The sequence below is a fragment of the Plectropomus leopardus genome, chromosome 12 (genome assembly GCF_008729295.1).
Source record: "Plectropomus leopardus isolate mb chromosome 12, YSFRI_Pleo_2.0, whole genome shotgun sequence".
Lineage (NCBI taxonomy): Eukaryota > Metazoa > Chordata > Actinopteri > Perciformes > Serranidae > Plectropomus > Plectropomus leopardus.
In genome coordinates, this window is record NC_056474.1 from 29,332,161 (window position 1) to 29,342,004 (window position 9,844).

Sequence of the window (9,844 nt, forward strand, 5' to 3'; positions counted from 1 at the left end):
GAGGGAAAAGAAGGCCGCATTTGTGGGCTGCGTAAGGAGGAGCCTTCGAATTGGGACCAAATATGACAGCCTTAGCGTAGCGCTGTGACGTAATCGGCCTTCGAATGCAGCCTCCAAAGGATGCAGACCCTGAATTGGGACACAGCTGCTGTTTACCCGTTTTAAGTAAACAGCATTTGTTCAAGGTTCCAGCATTCTTTCATTCATTTTCCCTCATTACAGACTGTATATGGAAAAACTCACCTTTAGGACCAGACATGGGCTCAGATACATCAAAAAGTATCTTTTGACAAATTATATAAATCTGTCTTTGTTAAACACTTTGCTGCAAAACCTGTTTTGCTTGTTAAAGTGCTATATAAATGAATGACGATGAATGCATAAATGAAATAAGCTTGAACACGAATGAATTATAGAAGTTCACAATGAGCATGTTGCTGGACCTGACATGACATGTCACATGATTCACTTGCATCAGAATCTGATTACACATTGCTTTGTTTTTCCTTCTTCTGTCCCATGTCTTCTTTAAGAATAAAACTACGTTAATCAATAGAAATAGAGGAATTATTCTTTATTGTCAAATGTACATTGAACAGTAAAATTATCCTCTGTATTTTATTGATTCACTATGGAGCAGTGAGCAGCCACCTGCAATGCTTGGAAACTTAACTCTGGTCTTGGTGAGGAGCACCAACAGGTGTATTAACCTAAAGTACATGTTTTTTGATGGTGGGGGAAACCGGTGTACCTGGTAAAAAACCCATGCAGACACGGGGAGAACAGGCTAACTCCACAAAGAAAAGACCGGGGACAGCCAGAACCTTCTTGCTGTGAGGCAGCCGTGCTAACCACTGAGTAACCGTGCCATAAATATAACATATAATTTATTATATACATTCAGTATTTTGTACAATAAATTATTAAATACTTTACTACAAAAAATAGTAATTAAATAAATTGAAATTGAATAATAATGAAATTATGTATTTCATCGAAAATACTGATATAATTTTATATGAAATACTAAAATAAAATACTGCTCACTGCTCCTGATTTGAATCAAACTAGCATTTTTCCCAACAGACAGAGCATCATGCCAGCGAGCACCATCACGATCCATTGACTGTCCGTACTCCACCTGCACACAAGAAGAGAGACACGAAACATGACTAACATCATTTGTGAGAACACAATTATTGTTTTCATCATCTCCTGATCAGTCATATGTACATGGGTTGAAAAATTAACTCTAGAATAGAGACATGAGGGGAGGATATTGACTTGCATTGATTTTCAGATAAAAAAGATTTTTCTTACTGTCCCCTGTTAAGACAACCCATTTCCTTCCCTACAATTTTACAATAAATGTTGGAAATTATATGAAATGAGGCTTTTAGAGAGAGACAAAAATGGCAACAAACACAAACTCAGGTAAAGGACTTGCATCAACTCTATCCCCTGGGATATGGATGACTGAAACCAAAAAAATCAAAAGTAAATAAATAAATGTGTCGATAACTAAAAACGCCAGTATTTATTTATTTATTATCCTATTTAATTTTCCATTTTATCTATCAATTTATTTATTTTCCCATTTGATTAAGCATTTTATGCTTCTGTTTATTTATTTTTATATTTATTTGCTTATCTAATTATATATTATTTTCCATTTTGTATATAAATTTGCCAATTTATTTAATTTTCCATTTTCATTTCCATTTTAAAAATCTATTTATTCATTTTAAATGTACTTATTTATTTGTGTAATTATTTATGCATTTATTTATGTATGAGTTTGGGTTTTTTTACGCTTGCTGGCAGTTGGCCACGAGAAAGAAACTCCTCTTTTGAAAACTAAAATGATTACTTCTAGTCTAATTCCTCAAAGTGATTAGCAGCAGCCTTTCATCGGAGCTCAGACACCAAACGTCAACTCATGTCCACCACTACACATTTGTTCAGCACCTGCCAGTGTTTATATTTCACCCTTTGTGGATGTAAACATGATTAAGTTTTGCAAATGTTGGGTTTTGTTTCCGATGATTACAAGCAAATGTCATTATTCTACATTTATTCTAGATGACGCTGGTATGAGATGTTGGATTCTGGTTACTCAACAACACAACATAAAACCAGCAAAATATTAATGTCATCTGTAGTCAGTATTCTACATCAAACTGAAGTTGGCATTATGCATTGTCCTGACACTGAATTTTGGTCACACAACGGGATAACCTAAATGCAATCAAATATCAACATCTATAGATACCGGTGGCTAGCTGGGAAAGAATGCTTCAAATTCAAACTTAACATTTTTAAAACAAATGTTGCTGATGTGTTCCTTGACAAATGTTTCTTGATTCATGGGTTTATGTGAAATGTATTGATTATATACTGTATTTGCAGTTATACATGGCAGTCAGATAAATTTGAATCCATTTCCTGTAAATGTTAATTCTATTTGACTTGATTTATGTCTGCAAAAGGCAATTCCAAGCAGCACTTGGCTTCCTAGGTCATAAAAGAAGACAAAATAAAATATGGTCCTCAGGCAGGAGTGAGAAGTTCGGAGCCTTTGAGCATTTTAAGTAATTAGCATTTCAGAATCTTTATCACACTAATGGCAGCTTCACTGGTGAGTGTGCCTGCACTCTGCTCTTCCACTGCTCCATCCAAAGTCTTAATAAAAAGGACAGACAGAAAATTATCAGACTGATGATGATGAGTTATCACAGACTAATACACCCTTCTTATCTTTGCTACCATCCTCCTCTGGTCTCATCCGCCTTAATAAATGAACACCCCAAAATATTGACATCCTATGCATATTAATGAATACAAATTAAGTGCAACAAAAAAAACACCTCCCAAATGCAGTGCAAAATGTATTCAGAATGTAAATTATTAAATGGAGGTAGCAGCAGGTGAGAGTTATGCAGTATTCATCCTTTTAATTCTCATGGCCCAGCTAATTATCTACCTGCTTGACAAATTCATCCAGCACACATCAGTGGCTGACAGGGGGTCAGATGAATGGAGATTGTGATGAAGTGTGCCATTTGCTCATAGTTTTGTTTGGTCTGTCACTCACATTAATGTTTACTCTTTTTAAAGTCATATTAGCAGCTATTATAAAAGTGATGGTTCAGCTTATAGGGATCAGTCCTCAATATTACATATGCAGACAGAGATGAAGCGTTCTGCAGATATTGTTTTTCATTTTATCCAACTGTTTGCACATTTTCCAAAAGCTTACAAATCTGTCGTGTCTGCATGATACATTGATTGTCAAAATCAGATTGAAAGACTGCTGGCAACATCGTAAAAAAAGGAATTTTAAGGCCAGTGTAAAACGTCGACCCTTGGGATGAATTAGATAACACCAAGTTTTAAGTGATAAAATGAACCGTTACGTTCTTTATACTAAATGCATTCGCCAATAATTTGTTGCTTTTGGCTGGACCTGTGAATACTGTGAAGCACAACATTAACACTGTACATTATGAACAATAATATTGCAATTACCAGGTCAGTTGTTGCCACCAGCCGTCATCTGTCTATGGGGCCTGAACACAATGTTCTGATCCGGGTTGCGTGTCCTCTGAAAACAGCAGAATTCTGATTTTTATTAAACTCACATGGAGAAGATTTTTTTTTACACTATTATGGTTGTGTATAGATTTTGGCCCCATTTAACTGAGCTCACACCAGTGAAATTGCCCGCAAATTGGGGCAAATCTCTGAGCTGGTGGCTGGCAACCTGGAGGTGATGAGATGGGATGGCAAGATAAATCAGTGGGATCGTTAGATGGTTATTTTTGCAAATGCTTCTCCTATTCACTCATTTTCTTTTTTGGTTAAGGAGGAGGTTAGGAGTATGCAGGAGTGAAAGTAACAAATTGTTGCATCTACTCTTGTTACTACTGTATAACAAAGTTGTTTGTGTGTGCGTAGGTGTATTTATATCCCAGGTTTTTTGTGTTTAGACTCGAGTTTTATTTTTAAATGCTTAATGAAAGGATTGTACTTTGCGATTGTATTTGTGACTTTTCATGTGACATTCATTGTGTACTATCACTAGCCAAGTGTCACAGAGCGTGATGGGTATGTGACAAAGGTTGCATCCAGACAGGAGACCGGGCCAGTAATTAGTGAATGCAATAGAATTATGAATCACCTTATTATGTGTTAACATCAGCATAATCATACCTCTGCATTGTAAAAAAAAAAAACACTGCATCTATTTACTGATTTAATGCACCACCCAGTGAGCAATCAAGTATGTGTGTGTGTTAGTTTGTATATGCATGAAACTAAAACAATTCAGTGTGAGTACACATAAGATATACATATGAGTCGCATTAAGACAAAAAGAAAAAAATACTTATACTACTAATTATGACAATTTAGCACTGTTTCCATCACAGGAAATCAGCAACCAGTGACAAGAATTCAGAAGTATATTTCTTGGGGCCATAAGCCAAAAATATTGGGGAGTGCTGCTCTGAGCGATTATAAAACACACAACAGGAAAAATCAGCAGGTACATTCAATGCGTATTGAATATGTGTACTTACAGAAGTGAAGTCATACGTTAGATCACCAAACACCACTGATCTATAAGAAGCAGCAGGATCAGTCTCTTGTACCTATGATGGGAATGGTGATAAGCAGAGAGTAGGACTATAAATACTTGGTTTACGATTTAAAATAATCAATATTTCATGGTCAAATACGAAGTCTGCAGCACTAAAAATGTTTAAATCTAAGTGATCCAAATCAAACACTATGCTAAAGTGACCAACAGGAGCATGCTAGATAACATGCGAAAGTACTCATGGTGGCTCCTCCAGTGGTTAATTTAGCATTCACTTCAGTACTTTAGTCTTTCAGTGAGGTGTGTGAGGCCTTTCTGCAGTTTGTGACAATAATCTCTGTCAGTCTGGTGTTTCTACAGAGCCTCAGTCAGCTCCAAGTGTTCAAAAACAACTTTGTGGAGAACATTGGAACACAGATACTGAGTCAACTGGTTACAGTGGGACAGACACACTGAGTGAACTGGTTATAGTGGGACAGGGATACTGGTTGAACTGGTTATAGAGGGACAGAAATACTGAGTGAACTGGTTATAGTGGGACAGAGATACTGAGTGAACTGGTCATAGTGGGATGGTGAGACTTGTTACAGTGGGACCAAGAGACTGAGTATATAAGTTAGTAAGTTAGACATTATGTCATGGCTAAATGTGTCTGCAGTGTGTGTGTTTGTGTGTAAAAAAATATCCAGTGTTACTATTCAGAAGATAAACTAGAGTACAACATTAATACCAAAAGTGAAAAATAATTATACTCACAGGAAGAGACACCTCCTCTGGTTGTATGATTCGACCCTGAGTGTGAAACAGTAGGACAATGATATATTTTCTGATAATGTAGATTCTGTGGATTATTTTCACTTTTACTTGAGTACAAAGTTTGGAAACGCTGCTCTGAGCGATTGTAAAACACACTGAAGGAACAATCACCAAGTTGATGCTAATTTAGTGTGTGTACTTACAGAAATGATTTCATAAGTCCGATCACCATACACCACAACTCTATTCAAACCATCAGGGTCAGTCTCACATTGGACCTACGAAGGGAACGAGAAAGAATTAGAGAGTAAGAGTATACATGTATTTTACTCTGATATATAATAACCAGTATTTTGTGGTTAAATATGAAGTCTGCTGTGCCAAAATCGTTTACAGTGTGTGTGTGTGTGTGTGTGTGTGTGTGTGTGTGCGTGTGTGTGTTTACATGACACTGAACATCAGAAGAGAGAAATAATTGTACTCACTGGAAAAGATAATTCTTCAGGACATGTGACTCCAGCCTGAGTAGCAGGACATTTTTTTGACATTAAAATTCATCATGAGTGACCTAAAAATATACTAAAAACTAGCCATGAAAACATTTTAAATAATTTAAATAAAAGTAAACACTAAAGCATAAAAAAACAAATAAATAAAATGATATTTGTGTCCTCATAAAACTTACAACAAAATACAAAAAACACACAGAAAACAACAACAAAAAAACAATGAATCCTGGAACTAATAAAACTAAACTGAGATAAGCAAACCACCCTTGAACCGACCAGAAACAAAACGTAATTGAAAACAAAAATTGAAAAACTGAATAAAATGAAACTAACTGAAGTTACTAAACATTTTTAACTGTGTCTGGTGTTAGCATACAACCTCTTAAGCTTTACCTGACCCACTGATGGTCCACAAGAACGCAGAAAGATAGAAATTTAGATAAAAAACCAAAGGTTTCAAGACTTGTTGGATAACAGAAACCAAAATCTTTCATGCTGACCCCCCTACATGAGTGCTGGGTTTAGCTAGTAAGTGTCATTGCCATGTGGCCTATTGCACCTCGCGGGGAACAAAGCTCTCCACTCGACATGGCGGAGAATAATGTCGATTTGGCAGACCTTCATCAAATGTGCCATGTAAATAATGACACTGCCCCAACTGACTGTTACTGAACTAGAAAAGCCAGTTATTTTATTTAATAGCTGTCATTCTGCCATGAAAATAATTGGTGATTGGTAAGGCTATCATCGGCAACAACCTAGTTAGCTTGTTGCTAACTATGCTAACCAACTAGTTGGTTTATCGACAAAATAAACAACATGTGTTATTACTGCTATCATTTCAGTCCTTAAAGGTATGGACAGACATTTTAAACAATTAGATAACCAATGACCTTACCATTGTCATTTACGAGTCGTCTGTGGCTTAAAGTTCTTTTACTTTGCTGTTTTACATCAACGTCACCACCCAGCTACACGTTATGCGCAGGCGTGTTGAAGCTGTGCATCAGTTCAGGCAGGTAACTAAAGGTCATTTCGAATCCCTGAGGTCATCGCTAGACTGGATTTACAGTATAACACATGTACACCAGGTGGCATTAATGAGCTGGTAGTTCTTGTGTTGTGCTTATGTCCATTCATGTTTACAGCCATCTCTGATTTTAAAACCATTTCGTGTTAGAGTCAACACATTTCCCACCAAATCTAATTGTATATTCATCTGTAAGAACTGCTTAATTCCTTAATGTTAATTTCTAAAAAAGAAATTTAAGGACAAAGAGACACTTCCTAATAAGTAAAACTAATCTACTGTACATGACAATGATTTCCTCTTACCTTGGATGTTCAGATGTATCTCTTGTAAAATTAATCCAGTAATCCTGTTTCATGTCAGCAGAAGTTGTCTTAACCACAGCACTGGAGGTTACTGTTATGATGATCATCGTTTCTATTTGATATCACTGCCCCACTGAGCTGTGTTGCAATGACTTTGATTCCCAGAGTTAACTGTTGCATAGTCTTGAAAACAACTTAGGCAATCCTTTGGAGTATTGTCCGGATTCAGTATGATGTCATGGAAGATGCAGTCAGGTACTGAGGTGTTGATCTCCAAAATCCCTTCACAAACACACTTAAAAGAAGTGTAGCAGCCCATTCCGTTTGGTCCCATTCTGTATTAGAATGAAGCGGATGTTAAGTTAGTTAGAAAAATGTGGTAACCTGACTGTAAAATCCTTTAACCCCATCTTAAGCCAAACTAACAACATTGGCTGTTAATGGTTAATGTAAGCTGGCTGGTTGTCATTCAGCCTCCTGTGTGACTTCTGGTCACAACACCTGCTTGTGGGTAGATTTTGTTGATTTACTGTTAGCCGTTTGTTGACTGAGTATAGTGTAGCCTTTTATTCGCCCTCTGTTTGCTCTCATCGACTGAGAATCACATTTGAATATACAAATGTGTCCTTGCCTGAGACTGGTGCTGGTACTAAGGTTATTTTGCTTACATCTGCCTAAATCACCTCGCCTATCTCTTGAACTATGCAACTGCACATCCCCAAGAAGAGACAATAAATCTATTTAGACCAAGTATAGAGAAAGGCAGCTGTGGGGGTCGAGTATCTGACCTCAAGGCCTCTTTTAGGCCTGGTACTGACCTAACGTTTGCGTCACCAAAAGTTGTGTACCCTCAACTATGTGTACCTACATCTGCACGATGTAAACTTAGCATTAATACAGGTAGTTGAGCTTTTAGAGGACACTTAAATCGACATCGTCTGCATAGAATCTTCACTGACGCAACTTTCTAAGCCAAGTGTGTCACCAAGTGCAGGTTAGATGTGTAAGATTTACATTAATTCTCAACCCCATGGTTACACAGCTTCACTATTTACTTCACTATTATAATGCATTACCAAAACACAACAGCCAATCAAACTCAACGATATAATCACTGTCATAGAATTCAAATAAATTTAAACTGTAAATTGTTCAGTAGTGATGAACTGTTTAATTCTCTGTATCTTGCATTCTAAAAACAGAAATAACAGATACACTCACTAAAATGTCCTAAAGAATGACATAGAAACGTACCTTACTTAAAATATAAATGATTTACCTCACAAATGAATCCCATTGGCATTTATCTTGTGTCTTTTTACCGTCAGTCTTCCCTCTTGACTGTTGGGTTTGGCACAATCATCACAGATAATCACACAGCATTCCTCCCACAGATGGGTGAGCCAGTTTCCTAAACTGTAACATGCCATTCCCTTTAGAAGTTTTTGCCACACCCTGCTCTGTATTTTTTCATACTCACATTTTAAGTTTTCAAAGTAAACAGTAAAAATCAGGAATAGGCTGATCATCTGCATGCGGCATAACACTGTATGTTGAGGAGGTGGCCATCACTGGTATCTTCATTAAGAATGAATTCTTATCAATCAGTACATCCATAGACATATTTTTTAGGGGGATTCAATTAAAACATGAAAGTAGAAGCGAACATTTAATTTGTTAAAATTAATGACATTTCCACCATAAATAAATGCAGAAAATTTCACCAGAATGCAGGAACTGCTGGAGGTGGACCCTAAACCCTCAGTTTCATGTGTGTCACCCCAATTGTAACCTTCGCCCTTGAATACACCCCGCCTTAACGACGCACTATGGTGCAATAAGTGAATCACGATGCCAAGCTAGTTGTCTGCAATTGACAAGAACAAACCTGACTGCTTTCAGTTGGGTAGTTTGTCAAGTTTTTCCTCATCCATTGCCATAAAACACACCATATGACAGTTTGCCAAGGTAATGTCTCAGCAGTGATTTTTTCAGATCATGATTAAAAACTGCAGATTTTTTATTGCTGTTTAAACAGAGAATGTAGATATTTTGGTAGAGTGAGAATTCAGAAAACTATGGCGTTTGTTTGGCATTGGGATCAAACTTAAATTCTGCTATCTTTCGTCACACCACTGTCTATGTCTTCTGTTACTGTCTACAATGGCTGAACTTTCTGCCTCTATCATTCTTTGCCTGTCATTCACATGACACCCATTACAAGCATGGCATGCTGTTGAAACTATGGTGTTGTGCCTCATTCCACACAGTCCAGGCCTTGTCTATCTAAGATGTGGCCATTAGATCCAGGTACCGTGGTTGTGAGAATTCATTCATAACTATCTTGTGTTGATACGTTGGTCACAGAAACTTCAATAATTGGATGATAGTCAGCAGTTGTGTTGGAGGTGTGTCCATAATTAGACGTCCTTGTTCATCCCCAAAGTTTGTCTTCAGTGATCCGGTATGTTTTTGGTATGCTCAGCACAGCAACACAGTTGTTGGACATGGTGGTTAACGTGTAGTGTCTCTATGCAGTATTTGTCTACCCTCTAAAGAGTTCAAAGGCATGAGAGGAAGAAGGCAATGAGCAACTTTATTGGAAATTGCCAAAGAATAAATAATAAATGTATTAGAAGTAACA

The 9,844-nt window shown here is 37.0% G+C and overlaps 1 long non-coding RNA gene across 1 annotated transcript; it reads right to left on the reverse strand.

Moving 5' to 3' along the window:
* Positions 1–559: 559 nt before the first annotated feature.
* Positions 560–8,584, reverse strand: LOC121951694. Its single transcript, XR_006106401.1, has 8 exons — positions 8,480–8,584; positions 7,201–7,535; positions 5,842–5,877; positions 5,560–5,634; positions 5,357–5,392; positions 4,581–4,652; positions 3,529–3,604; positions 560–1,141 (listed from the first exon to the last, which is right to left on the reverse strand). It is a non-coding gene; the product is annotated as an uncharacterized LOC121951694 (long non-coding RNA).
* Positions 8,585–9,844: the final 1,260 nt, after the last annotated feature.